Here is a 24,228-nt window from a genome sequence, read left to right as displayed (position 1 = left end):
GACAAGAAAACACAAAAGAATAGCACTGAATCATGAAGCACACAGCATGTGTGCCACAGAAAAAAAAAACCAGACACTTATCTTTGCTGATTTGGCAGAAAGGCAGGAGGAACCAGGCAGAGGTCCAACACCTCCCAACAACAATTGACAACTGGCAAGGACTAATGAATCCTGCACACCTAAATACCCCAGTCAGAACTGCAATCAGCAGAAACACCTGACCAGGACTGCAACTCAGGGACAACTGCATTACCACCTACCACCACCGGAGGGAACCCAAAAGCAGAATTCACAACAGGGAGGCTGCCTTATACTACAGGGTCTACCTATGGGGTGCTGCCTTATGCTACAGGGTCTGCCTATGGAGGACTTTCTTATACTATAGAGTGTGCCTATGGGGGGCTTCCTTATACTTCAGAGTCTGCCTATGGGGTGCTGTCTTATACTACAGGGTCTGCCTATGGGGGACTGCCTTATACTAGAGAGTTTGCCTATGCGGTGCTGCCTTATACTACAGGGTTTGCCTATGGGGGGCTGCCTTATACTACAGAGTCTGCCTATGGGGTGCTGCCTGTCATGATTCCCAATGGCAGGGAAACATCAAAACACAAAGATAACGGACGAGCTCTGGGTGATGGAATCTCGAGCTGACCGTGAGCTAAATCTACCACACAACTAATAGTAGCCAGGGAGCATACCTGATTAACCCTAAATGCCACGCGCCAGCCGGAGGACTAACTACCCCTGGTAGAGGAAGGAACAGACCTGGCTTACCTCTAGGGAAATACCCCAAAAGATGATAGCAGCCCCCCACATGTAATGACGGTGAGTTTAGAGGAAAAGACATACACAGTATGAAGGTAGATTTAGCAAAGAGAGGTCCACTTACTAGATAGCAGAAGGATACAAAAGAGGACTTCACGGTCAACTGAAAACCCTATCAAAAAACCATCCTGAAATTACTTTAAGACTCCTGTGTCAACTCATGACACAGGAGTGGCAATTTCAGCCCACAAGAGCTTCCAGCTACAGAGAATAACAAAACTGCAAACTGGACAAAAGATACAAAACAAAAGGACAAAGTCCACTTAGCTGATCAGCAGACTAGTAGCAGGAACATGCAACCGAAGGCTCTGGTTACAATGATGACCGGCAAGGAAATGACTGGAGAGCAAGGCTAAATAGGAAACTCCGAAACACTGATGGGAGCAGGTGAACTGAGACAGCAAAGACACACAAGTCACCAGTACCACCAGCAACCACCAGGGGAGCCCAAAAGCGGATTCACAACAGTACCCCCCCCTTAAGGAGGGGGCACCGAACCCTCACGAGAACCACCAGGACGATCTGGATGAGCCCTATGAAAGGCACGAACCAAATCCGAGGCATGAACATCAGAGGCAGTTACCCAAGAATTATCTTCTTGACCTTAGCCCTTCCATTTAACCAGATACTGAAGTCTCCGTCTGGAAATACGGGAGTCCAGGATCTTCTCCACAACGTACTCCAATTCACCCCCTACCAGCACAGGAGCAGGAGGTTCAGTAGAAGGAACCACCGGTACCTCATACCTCCGCAACAACGACCGATGGAATACATTATGGATAGCGAAAGATGCCGGGAGGTCCAAACGAAAGGACACAGGGTTAAGAATCTCCAAAATCCTATAAGGACCGATGAACCGGGGCTTAAACTTAGGAGAAGAAACCCTCATAGGGACAAAACGGGAAGCCAACCACACCAAGTCCCCAACACGAAGGCGAGGACCAACACGACGTCGGCGGTTAGCAAACTGCTGAGTCCTCTCCTGGGACAACTTCAAATTGTCCACCACTTGTCCCCAAATCCGATGCAACCGATCCACCACAGCATCAACTCCCGGACAATCCGAAGATTCCACCTGACCAGATGAAAAACGAGGGTGAAACCCTGAATTGCAAAAGAAAGGGGAACCCAAAGTGGCAGAACTAGCCCGATTATTAAGAGCAAACTCTGCCAACGGCAAAAAGGCAACCCAGTCATCCTGATCCGCAGACACAAAACACCTCAAATAAGTCTCCAAAGTTTGATTAGCTCGCTCCGTCTGGCCATTAGTCTGAGGATGGAATGCAGACGAAAAAGACAAATCAATTCCCAACCTGGAACAGAATGTCCGCCAAAATCTAGACACGAACTGGGTTCCCCTGTCAGAAACGATGTTTTCCGGAATCCCATGCAGGCGAACCACATTTTGAAAAAACAGAGGGACCAATTCAGATGAGGAAGGCAACTTAGGCAATGGCACCAAATGGACCATTTTAGAAAAACGGTCACACACCACCCAGATGACAGACATCTTCTGAGAAACAGGGAGATCAGAAATAAAGTCCATAGAGATGTGCGTCCAAGGCCTCTTCGGAATAGGCAAGGGCAACAATAACCCACTAGCCCTAGAACAACAAGGCTTGGCCCGAGCACAAACATCACAAGACTGCACAAAAACACGCACATCTCGAGACAGGGAAGGCCACCAGAAGGACCTAGCCACCAAATCTCTAGTACCAAAAATTCCAGGATGACCTGCCAGAGTAGAAGAATGAACTTCCAAGATGACTCTACTGGTCCAATCATCAGGAACAAACAGTCTACCAGGTGGACAACGATCAGGTCTATCTGCCTGAAATTCTTGCAAAGCACGTCGCAAGTCTGGGGAGACAGCAGACAAAACCACCCCATCCTTAAGGATACCAGCAGGTTCAGAATCCCCAGGAGAGTCAGGCTCAAAACTCCTAGAAAGAGCATCTGCCTTCACATTTTTAGAACTCGGTAAGTATGAGACCACAAAATTAAACCGAGAAAAAAACAACGACCAGCGTGCCTGTCTAGGATTCAGGCGCCTGGCAGACTCCAGATAAATCAGATTCTTGTGATCAGTCAAAACCACCACCTGATGTCTGGCACCCTCAAGCCAATGACGCCACTCCTCAAACGCCCACTTCATGGCCAAAAGCTCCCGATTACCAACATCATAGTTTCGCTCGGCGGCCGAAAATTTACGAGAAAAGAACGCACAAGGTCTCATCACTGAGCAATCGGAACTTTTCTGCGACAAAACCGCCCCTGCTCCGATCTCGGAAGCATCGACCTCAACCTGAAAGGGAAGAGAAACATCAGGCTGGCGCAACACAGGAGCAGACGAAAAGCGGCGCTTAAGCTCCCGAAAGGCCTCCACAGCAGCAGGGGACCAATCGGCAACATCAGCACCCTTTCTAGTCAAATCAGTCAAAGGTTTAGCAACGCCAGAAAACCCAGTTATAAATCGACGATAGAAATTAGCAAAGCCCAAGAATTTCTGAAGACTCTTAAGAGAAGTAGGCTGCGTCCAGTCACAAATAGCCCGAACCTTAACAGGGTCCATCTCAACAGAAGAAGGGGAAAAAATGTACCCCAAAAAAGAAATCTTTTGAACCCCAAAAACACACTTTGAACCCTTTACACACAAAGAACTAGTCCGCAAAACCTGAAAAACCCTCCTGACCTGTTGAACATGAGACTCCCAGTCATCAGAAAAAATCAAAATATCGTCCAAATACACAATCATAAATTTATCCAAATATTCACGGAAAATATCATGCATAAAGGACTGAAAGACCGAAGGTGCATTTGAAAGGCCGAAAGGCATTACTAAATACTCAAAATGGCCCTCAGGCGTATTAAATGCGGTTTTCCACTCATCCCCCTGCTTAATTCGCACCAAATTATACGCCCCACGAAGATCAATCTTAGAGAACCACTTAGCCCCTCTTATGCGAGCAAACAAATCAGTCAACAAAGGCAACGGATACTGATATTTGACTGTAATTTTATTCAGGAGTCGATAATCAATACAAGGCCTCAGAGAGCCATCCTTCTTAGACACAAAGAAAAAACCAGCTCCTAAAGGAGATGAAGAAGGACGAATAAGTCCCTTTTCCAGGGACTCCTTAATATACTCTCGCATAGCAGCATGTTCAGGCACAGATAAATTAAACAAACGACCCTTTGGAAATTTACTGCCAGGAATCAGATCTATGGCGCAATCACAATCTCTGTGGGGAGGGAGAGAACCAATCTTAGGCTCTTCAAAAACATCACGATAATCAGACAAAAATGCTGGAATCTCAGAGGGAGTAGATGACGAAATGGAAACCAAAGTTACATCCCCATGAGCCCCCCGACATCCCCAGCTTATCACAGACATTGTTTTCCAGTCAAGGACTGGGTTATGAGATTGTAACCATGGTAATCCAAGCACTAAAACATCATGTAAATTGTACAACACAAGGAAGCGAATCACCTCCTGATGGTCTGGAGTCATACGCATAGTCACTTGCGTCCAGAATTGTGGTTTATTACTAGCCAAAGGGGTAGAATCAATACCCTTCAGAGGTATAGGGACTTCCAGTGGCTCTAAATCAAACCCACAGCGCCTGGCAAAGGACCAATCCATAAGACTCAGGGCGGCGCCAGAGTCCACATAGGCATCCACAGTAATAACTGATAATGAACAAATCAAGGTTACAGACAGAATAAATTTAGACTGTAAAGTGCAAATAGACTTGTCAGCCTTCTTTGTGCGTTTAGAGCATGCTGATATAACATGAGCAGAATCACCACAATAGAAACATAACCCATTTTTACGCCTGTAATTCTGCCGCTCGCTTCTGGACAGAGTTCTGTCACATTGCATATTCTCTGGCGATTTTTCAGAAGATACCGCCAAATGGTGCACAGGCTTGCGCTCCCACAAACGCCGATCAATCTGAATAGCCATTGTCATGGACTCATTCAGACCTGTAGGCGCAGGGAACCCAACCATAACATCCTTAACGGCATCAGAGAGGCCCTCTCTGAAATTTGCCGCTAGGGCGCACTCATTCCACTGAGTAAGCACAGACCATTTACGAAATTTTTGGCAGTATATCTCAGCTTCATCTTGCCCTTGAGATAGGGCTATCAAAGCTTTTTCAGCTTGAATCTCCAAATTAGGTTCCTCATAAAGCAAGCCTAAAGCCAGAAAAAAGGCATCCACATTGAGCAACGCAGGATCCCCTGGTGTCAATGAAAATGTCCAGTTTTGAGGGTCACCTCGCAGCAAAGAAATCACAATCTTAACCTGCTGGACAGGATCTCCAGAGGAGTGAGGTCTGAGAGAAAGGAATAATTTACAATTATATTTGAAATTCAGAAACCAAGATCTATCTCCGGAAAACACCTCTGGTGTAGGAATCTTAGGTTCAGACATCGGAGTATGTATAACAAATTCTTGTAAATTTTGAACCTTAGTAGCAAGATTATTTAAACCTGCAGCCAAGCTCTGAGAATCCATCTTTAAACAGGTGAGATCAGAGCCATTCAAGGATTAGAAGGAGAGAAAGGCAAAGGCTGTAATTAGAGCTGAAATACAACTGATCCAACTATGAAGCAAACATAGGAAAAAAAAAAAAAAACTCTACAGACTTCTTTTTCTCTCCTTTCTTCTGCCAGTAACTTTAACATGGGCCGGTCATACTGTCATGATTCCCAATGGCAGGGAAACATCAAAACACAAAGATAACGGACGAGCTCTGGGTGATGGAATCTCGAGCTGACCGTGAGCTAAATCTACCACACAACTAATAGTAGCCAGGGAGCATACCTGATTAACCCTAAATGCCACGCGCCAGCCGGAGGACTAACTACCCCTGGTAGAGGAAGGAACAGACTTGGCTTACCTCTAGGGAAATACCCCAAAAGATGATAGCAGCCCCCCACATGTAATGACGGTGAGTTTAGAGGAAAAGACATACACAGTATGAAGGTAGATTTAGCAAAGAGAGGTCCACTTACTAGATAGCAGAAGGATACAAAAGAGGACTTCACGGTCAACTGAAAACCCTATCAAAAAACCATCCTGAAATTACTTTAAGACTCCTGTGTCAGCTCATGACACAGGAGTGGCAATTTCAGCCCACAAGAGCTTCCAGCTACAGAGAATAACAAAACTGCAAATTGGACAAAAGATACAAAACAAAAGGACAAAGTCCACTTAGCTGATCAGCAGACTACTAGCAGGAACATGCAACCGAAGGCTCTGGTTACAATGATGACCGGCAAGGAAATGACTGGAGAGCAAGGCTAAATAGGAAACTCCCAAACACTGATGGGAGCAGGTGAACTGAGACAGCAAAGACACACAAGTCACCAGTACCACCAGCAACCACCAGGGGAGCCCAAAAGCGGATTCACAACAGCTGCCTTATACCAGAGGGTCTGCCTATGTGGGGCTTCCTTATACTACAGAGTCTGCCTATGGGGTGCTGTCTTATACTACAGGGTTTGCCTATGGGGGGCTGCTTTATACTACAGAGTTTACCTATGGGGTGCTTCCTTGTACTACAAAATCTGCCTATGGGTGCTGCCTTGTGCTATAGAGTCTGCCTATATATGGTGATGGGACTGGAATATGAGAAGTGAAATATGTCTTTGTTGTATTCTCTGGAGCCGAGTCGTGGCTGGAAGAAGTTGTCATGTTGGTTTGGGCCAGATGGAAAAGAAGGCAAAAATGAACAATTACATCAGAAAGCACGTCAGCTGTAAGCCACCATCTATAACTGTGCTGTGATCACTTATATGTTTTGTAGGGCTGGTATCTACCACTGACCATATGGCAGTAATATCCATGTTGGTCTTTGCATAGCTTTGTATAGAGATTATTTTCAGCAACATTGCTGTCATCTGCTGAGGTTCTCCTCCACTATTAGGGTGCGTCACTAACTTGTAATCAAGGTTACCTGGTTAGGGGCCCACTGAGAAGTTTCGCCCCCCTGAACCAAAACCCTAGCTACGCCTCTGCCGCCACACCATGACCAGACCACATATTATCACCATATAGTGATCGAATACTACCACACCATGGCTGAACCACTTATTACCCCCCACATAATGACCAATAATATCACATACAAGGAACAAATACCGCCAAACAATGACCTGATCACATATTACCACCACAGTGACGGAATAATACAACACTGGTCATTAGCAAAAAAATACAATACTAATATGACCATAAGTGCCATTATACACAGGAGTTCTGTATATAGTGTCAGTGTACAGGTAATGCAGTGATCACCAGTGACATTATACACAGAAGCTCTGTATATAGTGTTAGTGTACAGGTAATACAGTGATCACCAATGACATTATACACAGGAGCTCTGTATATAGTGTCAGTGTACAAATAATACAGTGATCAGCAGTGACATTACAAACAAGAGCTCTGTATATAGTGTCAGTGTACAGATAATACACTGATCACCAGTGACATTATACACAGGAGCTCTGTATATAGTGTCTGTGTACAGGTAATACAGTGACCACCAGTGACATTACACACAGAAGCTCTGTATATAGTGTCAGTCTACAGGTAATACAGTGATCACCAGTGACATTATGCACAGGAGCTCTGTATATAGTGTCAGTATACAGGCAATGCAATGATCACCAGTGACATACACAGGAGCTCTGTATACAGTGTCAGTGTACAGATAATACAGTGATCACCAGTGACATTATGCACAGGAGCTCTGTATATAGTGTCAGTATACAGGCAATGCAATGATCACCAGTGACATACACAGGAGCTCTGTATACAGTGTCAGTGTACAGATAATACAGTGATCACCAGTGACATTATACACAGGAGCTCTGTATATAATATATAGTGTATAGTGTAAGTGGAGATAAGGTGGACTTTTTCCAACCCGCTCAATGGCTGTCCACATAAAAAAAAGCCCATTATATAAATTAGCTTAACCCCTCATCGCACTTAGTGTGGCGGAGAAAAACACTCTGTGTTTTATCTCACTGATGCCATTAGGCGTAGTGAAACATATCTCCCCTCCAGCACTGTACCAGAGACTTTGTCACATATTCCCCCCTCTGCCCAAAGTCAGGGGTTTTGGAACCTTTATTCGCTAAGCAGGGGAGTCTGGACAGGGCATCTGTGTTCCCATGTAACTTCCCTGGCCTGTGCTCCAAATGAAAACTAGAGTCGTGGAGAGCTAGAAACCACCTAGTTACCCGTGCATTCTTCCCCTTCTTTTCCCACATCCATCTCAGGGGCTCATGATCTGATACTAGCCTGATCTTCCTGCCTAACAGGTAGTATCTCAGGGTATCGATTGCCCATTTGATGGCCAAGCACTCTCTCTACGATGGCATAGTTCTTCTCACAGGAGGAGAGTTTCCTACTCAGCTATAGGACTGGATGTTCATCCCCATCTATTTCCTGGGACAATACAGCTCCCAAGCCGACCTCAGAGGCATCCGTCTGTAGCACGAACGCCTCTTTTTTTTAATTATACACATGGATGTACCTTCTGTAAATCCAATTTATGGTTTACTTTGTATATCAGCACTTGCACTTTAATATATTTGTATTTTTATTTTTTGGCATTTAGTATTCCCCAGGACTATGCAATTGATACATAAATACAGTATTAATTACCCAAATATCCAGGTGTTCCCACCTTTCAGTTTCTTGCACTTGTATCTTTATGTGTTTTCTCCTGCTGTTGTTTATTGGAAATTATGTATTTATGATTAAAATTGTATTTTAATTTTGCTTAAATATATAGATATATATGTATATCTATATATGTAAGAGGCATCGTGATTACTCGCTAATCCCACCCCCTGCACAGTAGCTCCGCCCCCACCACATCACCACACATAATCCTGCCCCCCACCCCATTACCACACAATCCCGCGCCCCCACCACATTACCACACACAATCCTGCCCCCACCACATCACCACACATAATCCCGCCCCCCACGCCATTACCACACACAATCCGCACAACATCACCACACACAATCCCGCCCCCCACAAATCCCGCCCCCCACCACATCACCACACATAATCCCGCCCCCCACCACATCACCACACATAATCCCGCCCCTTCAACACATCACCACACATAATCCCGCCCCCCAACACATCACCATTCACCACACATAAAACCCACCCCCCCACCACATTACCACACATAATCCCGCCCCCCACCACATCACCACACATAATCCCGCCCGCCCACCACATCACTACACATAATCCCGCCCCTCCACCCCATCACCACACATAATCCTGCCCCCCCACCCCATCACCACACATAATGCATGACACTCGTCTGGCTTTTCTGGACCAAAATTGGACTTTTTTTTTCATGGTGATGGGTATGAGCCCTAACACTGGCAATCGATGATGGCCAGAGACGAATGTATATAGCAGAGGGGAGTGGCCAACACTGAACAGCTGAGACTATCAAACCAGGAAAGCTCCAGGATTTAACCCTTTACAATGCATAGGGTAAAATACACAGCCAAATCCCGTAATAAGGGTGTTATTGGCAACACAGATCAATGAGGGAAATGTCTCATGTTTTCCTTTTCTGAAAAAAAAGAGATGAAAAAGTGTATTCACTGTTATAGGTCTGTGATTTATCTGCAAACATGATGGATAGCACATAGTGATGAGCGAGAATACTCGTTGCTTGGGTTTTCCCGAGCATGCTCGGGTGGTTTCCAAGTATTTGTTAGTGCTCGGAAATTTAGTTTTTGTCAACGCAGCTGTATGATTTATGGCTGCTAGCCAGCCTGAGTAGATGTGGGGGTTGCCTGGTTGCTAGGGAATCCCCACATGTATTCAAGCTGTCTAGCAGCTGTGAATCATGCAACTGCATTGAGAAAAACTAAATCTCCGAGCACTAACAAATACTCAGAGACCCGAGCAACGAGTATACTCGCTCATCACTAATAGCACACTTACCAAAAACTCTATGTGTGAAAGAGCCCTTATTGACTGAGATGCGAGATAGGAGGGGGCCCTTAACCAGTTACGGCTTTATTAATATTGAAAGAGAACTTTCTGTAACTTTATCAGAATATCATTATAGACTGTTTCTGAAAAGTTCTGTTTCTATATCACCTATAAGGTCATAACTGATTGAGGGCTCATCACTTAACCCAGACAGTTGTGTACATCTGTATAAGGAGTATGAATGTTTATATTCATGCATAATGCGTGTTAGTGTGGGGGCCCTCATTCAGTAAAGCAGTGTTCCCCAATTCTGGTCCTCGAGAGCCACCAACAGATCATGTTTTCAGTATTTCCTTAGTATTGCACAGGTGATTGATTTATTGCCTGTGAAGGTGATGCAATTATCACCTGTGCAATACTAAGGAAATCCTGAAAACATGACCTGTTGGTGGCTCTTGAGGACCGGAGTTGGGGAACACTGCAGTAAAGGATGATACAGGTGTTGTGGGATGGGAGCCCTTAGTTACTCATAACTGATTGTGGGCCCCCTCACTCACACTGGCCATGATACACACTTTATATACGAATATAAGTACTTACACACAGTGTACACAATAAATACATACACAAGTAATATACACAAAGAAAACCTTGATTCACAGCTGAGTTGTTGAGTGCACATAAAAGGCTCCACTCCATGTAGATGTAGCCTGCAGACTCCTCCATCTCTCTGCCCTTACAGCAGAGAAGACAGAAGTTTGTGTGAGGCGCTGAAAGGAGGTGTTAAGATGGCACAAGGACTTTTGCTAAGGTAGTACTGCAGAAATCAATGTAGATGCCAGTACTACCTTAAATGATGCTTCGGACTTGAGCCAAAGTTTCTCTGCTCCAAACATACAGAAGAAAAAGGGCCCACCGGAGGATCCTCTGATGCTCTGCTAGGCAATTCTGACTCTGGTGGGCATAGCTAGCCTAGACTGGTGTAAAAACACCAAAAGTCCTAAACATTTTTGTGTAACTTCATTTGAGTTGTGAAATTTTTTTGAAACAATTCAGTTTTACGTCAGAATTCTAATGAAATCTGTTTGATAGATAGATCCATATTGTTTTTTTCTTTAACCCGTCACCAACATATGACGTACTGATACCTCATATGCCAGCTCCCTAACTTTGATGTGGGTCGTATGTGGAGCCCGCATCTTTCCCAACAGATGATGGCTGATTTAATCAGCTATCATGTACTTTTGAAGCTGTGAGTGGAGGGTCTGTTAAACTGCTAAATGCCTCACAATCTCTGATAGCAGCATTTAACATGCAGTGGCTGGGAGGCGTGCCCGTGACGTGATTGCAGTGCGCCAAGGGTTGCTGTGATAGCCGGGGTTCTGCTGAAGACCTCCGTGCCTGTCATCACAATACTCCAGTGAAACCCAGCGTTTAGCTGGTGTTCATACGAGATTGTGATTGTCACTATACATAGCAGTACTGATGCGCTGCTATGTATAGTATGAGCAATCAGATGATCAAAGCTTTAAGTTCAAACGAGTGTTTGCCTTCGGGCGCGTGGTGATTACGAACCACGCAATCGGGTGTACCCACGCACCAGAATGGTGTATATGCAGACTAATAGCAAGTATAAATACCTGGTGTACCTCTCCTGCCACTCCTACCTTGTGTATGAAAAAGATCTATAGTTAATACTGTTCGGTAGTGTTGAGCGATACCGTCCGATACTTGAAAGTATCGGTATTGGAAAGTATCGGCCGATACCGGCAAAGTATCGGATCTGATCCGATACCGATACCAATACAAGTCAATGGGACTCAAGTATCGGAAGGTATCCCTGATGGTTCCCAGGGTCTGAAGGAGAGGAAACTCTCCTTCAGGCCCTGGGATCCATATTAATGTGTAAAAGAAAGAATTAAAATAAAAAATATTGATATACTCACCTCTCCGACGCAGCCTGCACCTTACCGAGGGAACCGGCAGCCTTCTTTGCTTAAAATGCGCGCGTTTAGTGCCTTCCGTGACGTCACAGCTTCTGATTGGTCGCGTGCCGCCCATGTGACCGCGACGCGACCAATCACAAGCCGTGACGTAATTCTCAGGTCCTAAATGCCTAGAATTAGGCATTTAGGACCTGAGAATTACGTCACGGCTTGTGATTGGTCGCGTCGCGGTCACATGGGCGGCACGCGACCAATCAGACGTAATTCTCAGGTCCTAAATGCCTAATTCTAGGCATTTAGGACCTGAGAATTACGTCACGACTTGTGATTGGTCGCGTCGCGGTCACATGGGCGGCACGCGACCAATCAGAAGCCGTGACGTCACGGAAGGCACTAAACGCGCGCATTTTAAGCAAAGAAGGCTGCCGGTTCCCTCGGTAAGGTGCAGGCTGTGTCGGAGAGGTGAGTATATGAATATTTTTTATTTTAATTCTTTATTTTACACATTATATCGATCCCGATACCGATTCCCGATACAACAAAAGTATCGGATCTCGGTATCGGAATTCCGATACCGCAAATATCGGCCGATACCCGATACTTGCGGTATCGGAATGCTCAACACTACTGTTCGGGTAGAGCTATCCGATAGCGCTATCCAAGAAGAAAGTGAACGGGTAGAGCTATCCCATAGCCCTATTCCTAAAGGAAATGAATGGGAAGAGCTATCCAATGTTCCTGAGCGTAAGCTATTTCACATGGTTGAGCGCACTTGGGATCTGCCCCCAAGGCCCTGCCCATGCCCAATGTTTGGTCCATAGACCGTGGCTAGGAGTTAGTCCGGCTTTTGTGTACAAAATTTTTTGGCTTTCACAATTGTTAAAAAGCTTAATAAAAGACTTCTTTGTACACACAGTTGACAGTAAACCATTTGTCAACGTTAGGAATAAGTTTACCCTGCTTCTCTGTCTCAAATATTTTTTGTTGGCTTTTCCTTCCCCTGGAGAAAGCCACATACAACTGCCCATGTGAAAACACTGGGAGAGGCAAATAAATTCCTACAATATCCAAGCACTGTCCCTGAGATTTATTGATGGTCATTGCAAAAGCCAACATGACAGGAAACTGATGCCGTCGCATCTGGACTGGCAAGTTTTTATCTTTGGAAATCAGGTCAATTATTGGAATAAGAACTGACCCTTTGCTTTTCCATTTAAAGCAATGGCATGAATAACGTTTGCTTTTAAGCTTTTCACATAAAGCCTTGTGCCATTACAAAGGCCACGCTTTCTGTTAAGATTACGCAGGAGCATAATTACAGCTCATGGTTTCAGCTTTAGTTCATGAGGAGGCATCCCAGTGGGATTCAAAGAGTTAAGAAACTCTACAGGGTAATCTGTGAGAATCACACCCTCCTCTTCAGCAATTGTGTAGACGGAGCGATATATTGAGTGTTCACCTTGAACTTGACTAAGGGTACTGTCACACAGTCACACTTTGATCGCTACGACGGTACGATCCGTGACGTTCCAGCGATATCCATACGATATCACTGTGTCTGACACGCAGCAGCGATCAGGGACCCTGCTGAGAATCGTACGTCGTAGCAGATCGTTTGGAACTTTCTTTCGTCGCTTGATCACCCGCTGACATCGCTGGATCGTTGTGTGTGACAGCGATCCAGCGATGTGTTCGCTTGTAACCAGGGTAAACATCGGGTAACTAAGCGCAGGGCCGCGCTTAGTAACCCGATGTTTACCGTGGTTACCAGCGTAAAAGTAAAAAAAAAAAAAACAGTACATACTCACATTCCGGTGTCTGTCCCCCGGCGTCTCAGCTTCTCTGCACTGTGAGCGCCTGCTAGCCGGAAAGCGAGCACAGCGGTGACGTCTGACGTCACCGCTGTGCTTTCCAGCTATGGTGCTTACACAGTGGAGAGAAGCAGAACGCCGGGGGACAGACACCGGAATGTGAGTATGTACGGTTTGTTTTTTTTACGTTTACGCTGGTAACCAGGGTAAACATCGGGTTACTAAGCGCGGCCCTGCGCTTAGTAACCCGATGTTTACCCTGGTTACCCGGGGACTTCGGCATCGCTCCAGCGCCGTGATTGCAACGTGTGACCGCAGTCTACGACGCTGGAGCGATACTCATACGACGCTGCGACGTCACGGATCGTGCCGTCGTAGCGTCCAAAGTGTGACTGTGTGACAGTACCCTAAGAATTGTGTCATTCAAGGCGTGAACATCATCATTCAATGGCGTAAGAATTGCTTTATTGGCAATTGCTTCTACCGTTGCATCGGTAATCTCAATTGAGTCTCCAAAAATAGCTGTAATTAAATCATCCTCTTAAAATAATTCGGGATTTCAATTGTGTCTTCTGGTAGACCATATACATTTGCCAACTCTCCATTGCCAAGTTTCAGTAACCATGAATTGTACTCAACATCCTGAGATTTTCTCATATTCTGTTGTAACTGGAATTGTGAAAACTGATTCCAGGATTTTGAGTATTTAGTGGTGGACTGTACAATTTGGGCTCTTTTCCACCTTCCACTATTGGTAGGGTTTGACGAAAGTCACCACTGCTTATGAAAATTTTTCCACCAAATGGTCTTTTTTTTCCCACATATGTCTTGGAACAAATTATCCACAGCGTTCATATTAAAACAGGGAGTCATTGTTACTTCGTCCCAAATAACAACAGATGACTCCCTAAGCTCCTTTGCTTGAAGTGAAGTTGGCTTAATTTTTGACACTGTGGTCTCATTTGTTGTAATTCCAAGGCCATACTTGGAATGGTAGGTGCTACCGTTTTGTAGTAATGTAGCTGCCAATCCAGTGGAGGCTACTGAGCAAATAGACTTCTTTTCTGCTTGTAGTGTCTTGTGCAAGCAGTTGTACAAAGATGTCTTCCCACTGCCTCCTGGGCCATCCAGAAAAAAACAGTGTGAGCTAGTGTCGTCTGGCTGTGATGCAGCATTGACTGCTTGCATAATTGCATCGAAAGCTGATTTCTGAGCTTCATTAAGCATGAATTGCTCAGCTTCCTGCTTTGTTACAGCATAATTCAGTTGGTCCAGTATTTCATCTGGAACATTTACTGGAGTTGGCAATCCGTAGTCAGCACAGGACTTTTTATTGCTTAGAAGCACTTGATTAATATCACGAAGATCCAGTTGCTAAGCAATTTCTGGAGTATACTGCCTGGTGTAATCCTCCATAAATTCGGTTTTATATTTTTGCCATAATGCCAATGGTTTAGCTGGTTCCCTATATACACAAATTATAGCATATAATTTGCGAAGTTGGTAGGGCATTGTGAAAGCGATTGCATCCGTTATACCGTTTTCCCATTGGGAATTGTCTTCCAAAAGATAAAGATCGATGCACGCATTTTTATACGTGTCATGTACGACTCCATTGACAGTCCTTATGTCAGCATAAGACTTTGCTCCCCTTACGTGAAGTAAAAGGAGTCAGGTAATACAGCTCACCATCTGTTAAAGAGACTGTATACATTCGGGTCATTTTTTACATCCTTCTAGTACAGCTTTTCTATCCCAGACATAGTGTTCAGGGATTTCACCGTACAAATACTGTTGGGCGGAAGCGTCAACTCTGTTTAGCTCAAAATAAGCCTGCAGAGTAGAAATAACCATATCCACATTACCATTTTCGAAAAACACTTGCTGCATGTTTTCAAGGTGAACAGTGTTAGATGTCGAGATCCCGCCGCTGCACAGGGGGAATCTTGAACCATGTCCACTGCGGTCTCCCATTCACCTCCAGCCACAGTGGAACCTGCTCAGCAGAGATGTCCATCCCAGCGTCTGGCTCAAGCTGATACAGTGCGCTTGGGTACTGCTACCTTTCCAGGCTCTGCCTTTGTAGCCAGCCCTGTTCAGCATCGAGCAGGCATTTCAGGGACTAAGTCCTGATTTTCCCACACTGAGCATGCTCACTGGACGACCTCCCATTGGAGGTCGGGGGTCACATGCTCAGGTCCTGTTGCGGTTCCTATTGGACCATCAGGAAGGTCCCGGAGCGCTACTGCTATAAAAGGTTATAAAAGCGGCCATGCACTAGTGTAAACCTATTAACTTGTGTGTGTGTGGATGAATGCCTGTCGATGGATGAAAGCTCTGAATCATTCCCATCCCTAGTGTTGTTGTTTGCTCGCGAATGGTAGAGCTACCTAGCGCCCGACAGTGCTATCCTGCACAATTGCACAAGTTGCTGAATTCAGTTAGCAGCGACCGCCAGAGTGGCGCCATGCGTAGATAGTGCGCTTTCCTGGCCCTAGTTAGGGTGGTGTCCGCCTGAGCGGCGCTGCACGCACTCCTGTGCGGTAAATATTTGCTTTAGTTTCCCTGGTACCGCAGTAGCGGTGTCGAGCGCAAGAGATCTAGAGGGACTCTTACCGTGAGTCTTGGGGGAGAGTTCTGTGTCGCCTTGCTTGCGCTCTCTGTGCGGTATCGCAGCCCTGTGGCACAACAGGGTTCACTTCCTTCATACCGCGTGAAGCTAACCCGTGTGTGTACTCACATTATACCGCCATATAGTCCGTTATTACCAAGCAGCAGGTGTCTTAGCTGCACAGTGGACCCCGGACTGCGAACGCACCTTATGTCATCTCCAAATATTATTTGGTGCGTTCCGCCAGTCCTAACAAACAGCAAGCCTTTTAATGGTATGTGAAGCATCATGCATTTTATTTTTTCTGATTCTCCACATGCCCTCAGGGGCGCTTATCTACCAAGGATCTAGGTACATGGCTGGTTCATTCCAGTTTAATGTATCAAACTTGATATTGGCACAGTCATGTCCTTTGTATACATATTTGAAAAGATATTTAACAGTTTTTATTGAAGCACATATCTCAACATTGATATGGCAATTGTACTTGAGTAATAAATAAGGGTTGTATAGAACTACCAATATTCCCAGTATTGCGTCGACGGTACTGTGGATAACCATCAACATTGGGGATTATCTCTGTATTAAATTCCTTTGGTATTTTTTTTGCGTATTTACCATCTGTCATGCATATAGCACCAGGTTGATCTTCGCCACATGGACAATGAATCATGTGCTTCATCACTGCCTCATGCAGTTTTGGATTTGCTGTCTCATTTGGGATTTCAGCACAGACCAATTTGTCAATTATTTCTTTGTCCCTCGGTTTATCTTCCTCTCCGAGGATTAAGAGCATGTGAGCATGTGGTAGTCCACGCTTTTGAAATTCTATTACATGCACATAGGCAACTACACGGCCAAAAATGTGTTTTTTCAAAATCTCGTTAAGCACGGCTTGGAGTTTGATTTTAAATACTCGTGCAACTAAATCTGGTCGGAACTCTGGCCTTTGCCATGGTTCTAAGTTTTCAGTACTTTCTTTCCACTTTGGGTTACAGGTCATTGTAACAAAAAGATCTGGCTTTCCGAATATTCGGACAATTGTCAGGGCATCTTGGTAATTTTGCTGCATAGCTCTTGGGCTTCCAATGAAAGTGAATGGTAAAATTACTGGTGTCCCAGCTTTTAGCCCTTTGTGTAATGCAGCATTATGGATGTGATCCATAACGCCGGCATAACTGTCGACACGTAATGTCTTTTGATTTTGTTTTATATATTCGATCCTGTCGGATTCAATTTTGACATAACTGTCAACGATAAATTGTTGTGTCAACTTCCCAGCATTTAAAAGGGATTGAACTCGTCACGAATGGCAAGCCTGTATGCATAGTACTGCAACAGGGTTCTTTTTTCTTGTCAATTTTGATCCACTGGTATGGATGGTAGATGAATGTCACCAATTCCTTGATGTTACAAACTTAGGGCATTTGGAGTTGTCAAATTTATTGTCCATCCACTGTCCCCATATGGGAATAGAAGTGGATATGTTATTGCATCACACTTTATGTGAAGAGAGCTGATTTGAACAGTTTGGTTTTCACTTTTGAGGTGAACTCTGATGTCCCTATTAAATGGGGGGTTCACCCTTTGCATTTTGATAAATTATAGCTACTTCATTGCACCTTGGTGCATGGTAGCGCCTCTGGTCATCTTTGTAGTAATTTATAATTGACATTGTTATTTTGAGTGGATCGCGATTTTCTAATTCAGCAATCCTCTCTTCCTCTATTTCAAATTCCCTCATCATTGTGAAGGCTCTTGCGAGTGGGTTAATTGCTTTCATTTTCTCTCCAAGAGATGATAGCAGTGCTGGGAGGCACTTTTTATTTGCTTGACTTCTTGTACTTAATGCTTCTTCACTGTCCAAGATATAAATCTGGGCAAACTTGGGAGTACTACCCACAGCGGGATGCAATGGGGCAGTTCTGTGGTAAATTTGTCCATGAATTCAAAAACAGTATGGACTATGCCCAGGAGGTGGTGCTACTTGTTCTCCCATTGATGCCAAAGCAAGCGAGCTATTGGATTGCCTTATATTAGCCATAAAGTTATTGGAGTGCTGATGCTCTCCTTTCATCTACTTGTCTAATTGATCATCCATACGAATGGGACATAATTTGATGCGCCCTCTTTTGCAGCAGGAAGGGAATGTTTTGACCTGCGCCATTTCGTCTTTGAAATTTTTAGATTGGCAGAACTGACATCGAAATGTCAGTTCGCCAGCATAGTGCTCTTCAATACTTGTCTCATCAGTTTGATTGAGAAGTCCTCTAGCGGCAAATGTAACTTGCCGTCATCGAGTGGCTCTTGCATTTTGGACACGCATTCTATCTTGTTCTCTTTTTTGTGAAATATGTGTATCACTTTGTGCATTGCGTGTTGCTCGTTGTCGTGGAGCATTAGATGCTCTATGTGATTCAGTTACTTCATTCGTTTCTCTTGCTCTGGCCGCCCTCTGTCGGGCTGCATCAGCAGTTCTTTGACAATTTTGTTCATCTTCTGTTTCATTAAGACGCAGGTTACACATCCGTATGTGATTCGCTTCTCTACGTGCAGCAGCGTGCTCAATTTGACCCATCTTTGCAATCTTGCCTTACAGTGTTGCCTCACAGGCTAACATTCAAAAATGACTTATGCCTTAACACGCCACCAGGGGGAGCTCCTCTCTTTAGGTATCCATGGTTACGCCCAACTGTGGATGACTCATTGTGCTCAGACACACGGACACGTCCAAATTAGGTATATTGATCTGCAGCATGTCAATTTCTCTTACGAGTGCGCTGAGTTTTATATATACAGATTTTCCCCATAGACTTACAATATTTTTCGAACTATAAGACGCACCCCAAATTTTCAGAAGGAAAATAGGGGAAAAACTTAATGCGGCAAATAGGGGTTTGTCTTACAGTCCAAATTTAGTTTACTAGGGGGTTCGGCATCGCCGGTGGAGCGGGATCACAGAAGGTGTTTGGTGGTCCGGTGATGATCTGACTCTCATCCGAGGCTGGTGCCGTAGGTTAGGCAGTGCTCTTTGATGCGGGGCCTCCACCAATATTTTGTGAAAGCCCAGAGCCCCCGCACATCCATTTCTCCAATACGGTGGCCTCCGGGAAAATGGCCACCGGAGGTGGTGCATGAGCAGATTGAGATCTCGACAATGGAAGTGCAGAGGCTCCGGGCTTTCACAAAATGTTGGCAGAGCCTGCGCACCACAGAACCTGCCTCACCAGCCTGGGATGGGAGTCAGATCATCGCCCTGCAGGACCATCGAACACCCACTCTTCCCAGCCCAGGGCTGGCAGAATCACCTGACTCCTGCTGCCGCCACACTCCTGGTAAGTATATCCGGACTATAAGATGCACCCCCATTTTCCCCAAAAATTTTGGAGGAAAAAAGTGCGTCTTATAGTCTGAAAAATTACGGTACAATAGGTGCAGAAAATGAGCAGGTATAAAAAGCACATGCATTGCTAGTGCCTTTCCACTGCATAAAAACTAATGTAATCTGCACATGACTATATTAATAAGGTTTTGTCAAAGCCAAATATCAGGCTGTATCAAAGACAAAGCAGCTTTGTTTAAAACATAACATACCAAGAAGTGAGAAAAAACACAACGCTAAAATCACGATCAAGGCATTTAAAAAATGCACTAAAAAATTTAACCAAAACACAAGTAACCTCATTTACTTAATAGGTGCAGAAAATGTACAACATTAAAAACCCACCAAAAGCTAGTGTTGAGCGATACCTTCCGATATTCGAAAGTATCGGTATCGGATTGGATCGGCTGATACCGGCAAAATATCGGATCTCGCCGATACCGATACCCGATACCAATACAAGTCAATGGGACACAAATATCGGAAGGTATCCTGGATGGTTCCCAGGGTCTGAAGGAGAGGAAACTCTCCTTCAGGCCCTGGGATCCATATTCATGTAAAAAATAAAGAATAAAAATAAAAAATATGGATATACTCACCCCTCCGGCGGACCCTGGACCTTAGCGATGTAACCGGCAGCCTCCGTTCCTAAGAATGCAGAGTGAAGGACCTTCGATGACGTCGCGGCTTGTGATTGGTCGCGTGACCGCTCATGTGACCGCTCACGCGACCAATCACAAGCCGCGACATCATCGCAGGTCCTACACTCACTGCATTCTTAGGAACGGAGGCTCCCGGTTACACTGCTAAGGTCCAGGGTCCGCCAGAGGGGTGAGTATATCCATATTTTTTATTTTTATTCTTTATTTTTTACATGAATATGGATCCCAGGGCCTGAAGGAGAGTCTCCTCTCCTCCAGACCCTGGGAACCATACACTGGGAACTTCCGATTCCGATTTCCGATATCACAAAAATATCGGAACTCGGTATCGGAATTCCGATACAGCAAATATCGGCCGATACCCGATACTTGCGGTATCGGAATGCTCAACACTACCAAAAGCTCATCATGGGCCCCTAGAGCTCAGTTTTTCTAGCATAAGGCTATCTCTTATGAAACAAGAACCTTGCTGTGAGCCCCTTAATACTCTGAGCCGCTTCTAGACTACTTGTAATTATCTTGACACAGACTCCTGCTTGGGATGAAACTTTGTATCTTGTGGGCTTTATTAATAAGGAAAAAATGATCAAGAATTCAAATGAAAATCTTCAAGATGGCCCATTGGAGTAAGTTTTGCTAAATTTATTTTGGAGGTGCATGTTTCTTAGTAAATTATGCATATCTTTGGGCTGCTGCGTAGGGGGTCACCCCTTGCTAGGCACCGAATGACACTGTGACTTTACAAGACCATGCTTCCCTTTGATTTGTGTGCACTTGTACTAATCCTTTCTCCCCTGCAGTTTGCCGTGTGTTCATTTTGGACAACCAATAGGAAGTGAGAGAAGCCTATTGTCTGAGGGTGACAGGCAGGACTGTTTTCTGTTTCCTTGCAATAAGAGACTGACAAATGAACTAATGGCTTCAAGGGAGAAGATAGTGCCCAGCTACTGTGGAGCGCCCCCAAACGCAGGGCCGCGGGATACTCGGTACCGGGCCTCTCTGTCTCAGTTCTGGGGTTGTCACGGTGGCTAGACCCGGTCCGTGACCCTGCTAAGGGGCGTCCAATGAAAGGTGTGATGGTGGTGCGTGGTGTGAGGCGCGATGAATAACGAGGACACAGGGTTGCAGTCTCTTTACCTCTTTACTGAAGGCTTCAGGATCCTCAATCTAGAGTACTGTTAACAGGGCTGGCTGAGACCGGACAGTCCGAAGGCACCTCCAGAGTTCCCTTTGCAGGTGGAAATCGGTGCCTACCTTCTAGCGCCTGTGTGTTGTAGTACTTCCCTGCTGAGCACCACGGGATAGTCCTCACAACTGTTGTGTCTGTTTCTGTTGTTCTTTCTCACAACTTATATCTGTTCTGATGTTCTTCTCCGTCCCCCAGATGATATGGCTAGGACGCACCCGTATGACGGATAGGCCTGGAGTTCTTCCGGGACCCTAGTGACGCCCCTCTCCCACAGTTGCCCCCTATGTCTGCTTAGGTGATTTAGGTGAGACAGCCAACCTATAATTAACTGTCCTGCCGTTGGTTTGAAGTAATGCTTGGAGCCCAATACTTCCTCGGCGTTCCGGCCACCGGCTACGCGCCTCAGTAGGATGTTGCCTCGATCTTACGGCACGACTCCTACTGGTGTTATCTTCTTTTTGCTGTGATCTCGTTTCTCACTCTCCACAATAAACCTCACTTCTTGTCCTTTCTTGAGATACCGCCGCAATGTCGTGCAGGCGTGGTTCCTTAACGCTCTGTCTTGTTCGCTAGGCCTCTGTCAGGATCCCACCCCTGACAGGGACCCCCCTGGATCATACCCCTGCAACACCCCCTGCCACAGGATGTTGCCTAGTTCCAACCCAGTCAGCTTCTAACAAATTTCCTATCCAACCCCCAGTTTTACCAGATTGTGAGGAGTGGCCTAATACATAGTACCCTTTGCTCCCCCTGGAGGCCAGACTGTGAAGTGTATTGGTGTCTGTGATACCTGGTCAGGTGAACCCCTTAAGTGCCATCAGACGTACCATCACTCCCCTTAGCGGCGGAGCGTCAGTACTGCAACGACTAGGACTCTGGGGCGCTGCAACTGCATGATTGTTCACGAGGGCCGTGTCCAAAAGGAAAGAGTCGCATCACACAGCCAGATTAGTCCTTCCCGAACACCTGTAAACTGTTATGACCTGGTGGTTAGGAGCACCCGAAGTGACCTGATGGTTAAAACAGAAAACCTGGGACAAGCTCTGAGGACGTGGTAACTCTACTGACCGCAATCCCTAATCCTATCACACACACTAGAAATAGCCGTGGAGCGTACCTAACTCTCCCTAGACGCCTCTTCACAGCCTAAGAGCTAACTACCCCTAAAGATAGAAATAGTAGCCTACCTTGCCTCAGAGAAATTTCCCAAAGTAAAGGTAGCCCCCCACAAATATTAACTGTGAGATAAGAGGGAAGTGACAAACACAGGAATGAAACAGATTTTAGCAAAGGAGGCCGAATCTTCTCTAGAAAGACAGAGGATAGGAAAGGGAACTATGCGGTCAGTATTAAAAACTACAAAAACCACGCAGAGTGTGCAAAAAGACCTCCACACCAACTCATGGTGTGGAGGTGCAGCTCTGCACCCCCAGAGCTTCCAGCTAGCAAGGAAATATCATAATAGCAAGCTGGACTGGAAACATAGCATGTACTGAAAAATATATTCAAAAACCGATGAACAGCAAATGACTAGCAAGGACTTAGCTTCTGCTGGAGTAGTCAGGTCATCTGAGAAATCCAAGAGAGATCTGAACCAGTACTGAGACATTGACAGCTGGCATGAATTAACGACCTGGGCAGAGTTAAATAGGGAAGCCAGCAGCAATAAACGAGGGCAGCTGAGAAAGCCAACCTCAAAGATCAGCAGTTCCACTTAAAGCCACCAGAGGGTGTCCAAGGACAGAACTCACCAAAGTACCACGACCACAGGAGGGAGCCCGAGAACGGAATTCACAACAGTAAACTGAGAGACAAAATAACATTGTGATACCAGTCATCTCTCGACATTGAAAGTGGAACCAAGACTTGCCCAGCACTGGAAGAAGAGATATCCATTAACCTGAAGAAAGAGCTCAACACAACAAACTTGGCTCAGCTACAAAAGGACCAAGCAGCAGCTACCAGACTTTCGTCTAAATCTGTAGAACTGTGCGTGAGATGAGATGAGACACTGGTGTTAAACTGTGTTAGGGTGTAGAGCAGGCTTCTTGTTTATACTGTTCATATTGAACTTTGCATTGCCATAGCTGCTTGTGTGACACTCTCCAGCTGTCTCTCGCATCTATTGTTGTTATCTTTACGATAACTTTAGTCTTATTTTCCGGCATATAATCATCTGTTTTTCAATAAAGCCAATGCTTTGTTTCTGCCTACTTGTCTACTGTACCATATTTGAGCCCAGTGCGGCCAGTAGGCACCACTACAGCTGTACTCCACAATCTGATTTCTCATAGCTGGCATAGATATCCACTATAATTTAGGCTGCGGCAGGCCACTAAACTCCACTTACTTTTATATAGTGAAGTTGAAGCAAAATTGAAAAAGACACAAGTTTGTGCAAGTATGGCATGTGTAAAAATGTGTGACTATTTTATGCCATTAAACAGGTTTACAACCATTGATACATCCCCCCCCCCTTTTTTTTTTTTTCTGGCTGCATGGATGTCAGTCTTTTCCTGTTGATTCTAATTAGCTGTCTAATTTACTGGGAATAACACAGACTGCAATCACTGTCTTGTTAAGTTTACATTTTAGCAGCTCTCATTACAGAACCTACGTAATTATAATCCTCTGATTATACCTGTTCTGAATCAGAGGGGAAATCAATTTGTTTCTCTTTTCTTTAGAGAGAAGCCAACGTTATTTTCCATGAAGAATAAAACTAATGGACACAGTTGTTTATGCTGAAGTGATACAGATTCTAAAAAGGTATTTTCACTGTTATCTATAGGCAGAAATATTGGAT

The 24,228-nt window shown here is 45.1% G+C and overlaps 1 protein-coding gene across 2 annotated transcripts in view; it reads left to right on the top strand.

The window, feature by feature from the left end:
- The window catches only part of ELOVL2 (ELOVL fatty acid elongase 2), a 345,230-nt gene that overhangs the window by 110,208 nt on the left and 210,794 nt on the right, over positions 1–24,228 (top strand). For both annotated transcript variants that reach the window (XM_077269885.1, XM_077269886.1), the window contains one exon: positions 24,110–24,191. The gene's annotated coding sequence lies outside the window, so the exon portion shown is untranslated. The remainder of the gene's footprint in view (positions 1–24,109; positions 24,192–24,228) is intronic.

This window comes from Ranitomeya variabilis, chromosome 6, assembly GCF_051348905.1.
Source record: "Ranitomeya variabilis isolate aRanVar5 chromosome 6, aRanVar5.hap1, whole genome shotgun sequence".
Classification (NCBI taxonomy): Eukaryota; Metazoa; Chordata; class Amphibia; order Anura; family Dendrobatidae; genus Ranitomeya; species Ranitomeya variabilis.
The sequence above is the reverse complement of the archived record's forward strand: the minus strand, read 5'-3'. Positions and strand labels throughout refer to the sequence as shown.